This window comes from Penaeus vannamei, chromosome 23 (genome assembly GCF_042767895.1).
Source record: "Penaeus vannamei isolate JL-2024 chromosome 23, ASM4276789v1, whole genome shotgun sequence".
Lineage (NCBI taxonomy): Eukaryota > Metazoa > Arthropoda > Malacostraca > Decapoda > Penaeidae > Penaeus > Penaeus vannamei.
In genome coordinates, this window is record NC_091571.1 from 32,773,229 (window position 1) to 32,778,228 (window position 5,000).

The 5,000-nt window shown below is 29.4% G+C and overlaps 1 protein-coding gene across 17 annotated transcripts in view; it reads left to right on the forward strand.

Annotated features, from left to right (window-relative positions):
* Positions 1 to 5,000, forward strand: part of LOC113809324 (band 7 protein AGAP004871) — a 1,059,488-nt gene that overhangs the window by 1,011,625 nt on the left and 42,863 nt on the right. The window lies entirely within an intron of this gene.

Sequence of the window (5,000 nt, forward strand, 5' to 3'; positions counted from 1 at the left end):
CACCTATTCCCTCCCCCTCCCCTCCCCCTCCCTCCCCCCGCACAGCGCCACATCCGGCAAAGTCACAACTGAGGAAGGAAGGGAGAAGAAAGAAAGGAAAAGAAAAGAAAAAAAAGAAAGAAAATAAAAAGAGACAACAACCATAAAAACAGGAACTCATTCCATTTTTACGGGGTGATAAAATAGCCGCTGCTTATAACTCGTTATTCATCGCGGTGGCGGTTTGTGTCGACGGCCCGCCTCCCTCCCTCGCCGGCGGGAGACTGAGGCGAGGAAGATCTCCGGGACAAATTGGGCCATGGCGGAGCAGAACAAATGATAATGATGATAATACCGATTGTGATGATAACGGCAATAATAGTGATAGTAGTAATGATAATGTGGATTATAGCAATGATGGTAATGATAAATGAGTAAAGTGAAATTATACTTTTGAAAAAATAAATGGATAAAAAACGTATTGGTTTCAGAGTAGCAAATGCTAAAAGATACGACGGTTTTTACATGTATATTTGACTCTGTGACCATATGCGGAAATTTTAACATACCTTTACCCCGTTTTGCAAACCCCCATGCTCGCCTTATAAAATTTTCTGTTATTTTGGACATGTAATTTTTTGTGTTGGTAGAGGAAAGCAGTGAGGATGGAGCATAATCTCCTTCGTGCTACCAGTTCATTATTTTTGAGACAACAGATTTTTCTATTTTGAATAATGCGTTTGATTTGTTCACTAAATTGCGTCTCTTAACTTGTGTTTGTACTGTGTTAGTGGTTTGTTGTTTTATTTTCTTCATTATCACCTGTTCCGTGTTATTCCACAGTCGCTACAATTGGTACTGTTGCTATAATGCAGTATTGTATCGTACAGCCACTGTGCAATACAAACAATCATCATTATCACCATGCTGTTACTGTCCTTGTTTGTTTTTCTTTTTTTCCTTCATTTTATCCTTTCCTTTTGCCTTATTTACCTCCAAGAAACTGTTGCAGTATACGATGTCTACTGCAGAATAATGTTTATTCTTATTGTTTTCTTTTCTTTTCTTTCTCTTCTTTTCGTCTCTTTGGTGAATTATGTGTGTCTTCAATCGTCTATGCTATCTGTGTGTGCTTTAGATGTGTGTCTCTGCTTTAGGTGTGTATCTGTAGGCTTTTGGTGTTGTGTCCTCAATCACTTCTTGTAATGTGTTCTAAATGTGCGAAAAAATAAATTGTTTGGTGTTGCTAATTGTAACTGTTTAATTAGTTGATATCGATTATGATATAAATATTTGCTGTGATCTGCAGTAAAATGAAAACTGTAATGATGATTATTTTGGTAGTAATTAAGATGAAAATTAAATTATGATAATCGTTATTGCCATTCTTATTGTTATTACTGATATCAGCTGCATCAAGAGCACCACTACTACTGTTATCATCATCAACGTAATCATCATCGTTACGATGATTATCACTACCTATGCCATTATAAATATTGGTATTATTGCCTTGATTGTTAATTAGAGCCAAGACATTAGTATAAGATAAATATGATACTTTTGACTGGACTTTAAGAAGGAAATTGAAGATATTTAACTAAACTCGAAATGTGAAGTTACACCGCTTGTTACAGTAAATGAAAATTGTAATGCAGTATCAGTGATTATGATAACAATAATTTCAGTGTGATAAAATGTAATCATATCGATGATACTATTAATTATGTCAGTGGTAGTCTCATGAGAACGCCCAAGACATGAAGTTATAATATGTTAAGTAAACCTGCGTCTTAGTTTTTAAAGGAAATGTGTGTTTCATTCTATATATGTGTTGCTGGTGTTGTCATTTACTTTCATATTTATCTTTGTTGTGGTACGTGCCATTATTATAACTTTTGCTGCCATTATTTTATTACATGTTATTATAACTGTTGTTTAGTTTTTTGTTTTTCGTGTCATCACCACCGCCACTACTATCCTTATTGTTATTGATATCATAATTCATAATCATTATTGATCTTGATTAATGGTGTTTTTATTCGTAATATCATGTCAACATCACCATTTCGGTTTGTCTTTCGTTATACTTTTTGTGTTGTAACTTTGTGTATTATCATTATTATGATAATAATGATTATTATTATTATTATCATTATCATTATTTTCATAATTCTTGTTATTCTTATCATTGCTATTGTTATTATTACTATTGTTATTATTCTTATCATCACTAATACTATTGACTTTATTATCATTACTATTATTATAATTATAATCATTATTGTTATTACCATTGTCATTTTTATTATTGCAATTATTTTTGTTTTTGATATTATTATTAGATTGTGATTATTATTGTTATTTTTATTATTTTATTATTACTATTATTATTATCATTATTATTATTATTATTAGCATTATTAGCAATATTAGCATTATCAGCATTATTAGCATTAGCATTATTATCAATCTTCTTATTATTATCTTTTTGTTGTTATCATCATCTTTTGGTTAACATTATTCTCTTATGATTACTGTTGTTGACGATGTTATTATCACCGAATACGTTATCGTTATTGTTATGTCATTCCTTCATTGTTATTATCATTCTTTTTTGTTGTTCTTTGTTATGGTTGTCGTTGTCATTATTTCTGTTATTTTTTCTTTTATTGATATTTGATAATTATTATTATCATTTATTATTGTTGTTAGTATTATTATTGTTGTTATTATTATTATTATCATTATTATCATTGTTGTTATTGTTTTTATTATTATCCTTGTTATTATTATTATTGTTATCATTGCTATTTTATTGTTTTTTATTATTATTGTTGTTATTATTATTACTATTGATGTTGTTATTACTATTATTTTTATTATGATCCTTATCATTGTTATTAATAATATCGTTAATAGTATTATTGTTATGATCGTTATTATGATTATCACTGTCATTTTTATTATGATTATCGTTATTATTGTTGTTGCTAGTGTTGTTCTTATTTTTATTTTTATTGTTGTTATTATCATTATCATTATTATTAGTATTAGTACCATAGTTATTATTATTATTATTATTATTATTATTATTATTATTATTATTATTACCATTATCATTTTCATACTACTACTAGTACTTGTACTACTACTGTTACTATTACTATTACTTTTGTTCCTATTGCCACTATTTCTCCCATTGCTATCCTACTAGCACCATCTCCATATTAACACACCTATCATCGCCATTGTTTAAAAAATTCAATTATGTTTATATTTCTGTCACTGCTGATACTAAACCAAATTCCATCGCCATTTTTATGCACAACGTGGGATATATTAGCATAAGTACATTTTAAAATATGATGTAATCACCCAATTAAATTATGACAGCTGTGATAATCGTGATGAAATGATAAGCCTGCGCTTCTCATTATGAACAAGATATTTCTAGTTCGTTGTTAAGTTGATTATTATATTGTTAGTGGATCTGCGTCGTAGGAATTAAATGTATTGGAAACGTGATATTACTTTCAAGAAAAAGTAACACTCGGTGACCCTCCCCCTTCCCCCAAAAGCAAATCATACTGAAAAAGCGTATATATGTATTTGCATATATATATATATATATATATATATATATATATATATATATATATATACATATATATATATATATATATATATATATATATATATATGTAAGATATATGGTATATTTATAACATATATATATGTACATGCTTACATATATACATATATATGTGTGTGTGTGTATGTATGTATTTATGTATATATGTATATATATACATATATATATAAATGTATATATATTTATATATGTATATGTATACGTATACACACACATGCACACACGCACACACACATATATATACATATGGATATATATATATATATATATATATATATATATATATATATACATATACACATATATATACATATATATGCATACACACACACACACACACACACACACACACACACACACACACACACACACACACACACACATATATATATATATATATATATATATATATATATATATATATATATGTATGTATGTATGAATGTATGTATGTATGTATACATAAACATATGCTCAATACATACACATAAACATTTATACATGTCCAAGTATATATGTATATGTGTACACACACACACACACACACACACACACACACACACACACACACACACACACACACACACACACACACACACACACACACACACACACACACACACACACACACACACACACACACACACACACACACACACACACACACACACACACACACACACACACACACACACAAATATATATGTGAGTGTGTGTGTGTGTGTATGTATGTATGTATATATATATATATATATATATATATATATATATATATATATATATATATAACATACAGACATACATATATATAACTATGTATGTACTGTATACTGTACATATTCTGCTATTTAAATATATGTATGTTCTATATATACGACTCTCTCAATAATCCTCACTTATTATTCATTTATGTTATCAGTTTCTTTTTATCCTTGTGAAATATGTAAGAGATTATTAATTCTTTGGTAATACTACCACCGAAATCTTGTGTGTGGATGACTTTTTGACTTAGTTCACTCGTCAGTCTGACTCATTTCCCAGACTTGTATCATTTTTTGGCTGAAAGTAGTGCTTTTTTGAAGTACCGATTATTTTTTTCCTGTTTTCTATTCTTTTCCAACACCACGATTTTTGCAACAGGAAAATGCGTACTAAACTGAAGACAACTAGAGGCGTCTAGACGGGAATTAGACTATTTTTTCCTTGAGGTTTTTGGACATTTTTGAAAAGATTTTTCGTATATGCCATCAACTGAAGTGACTCTCCTCCTGCTCTTTCGCTCCATCTCTCCATCTAGTCCACGAAGGAAGCCATTGAGACTGACAGCGACAGAAGGATAACGAGACCGCAGAATTGCAACTGCCAT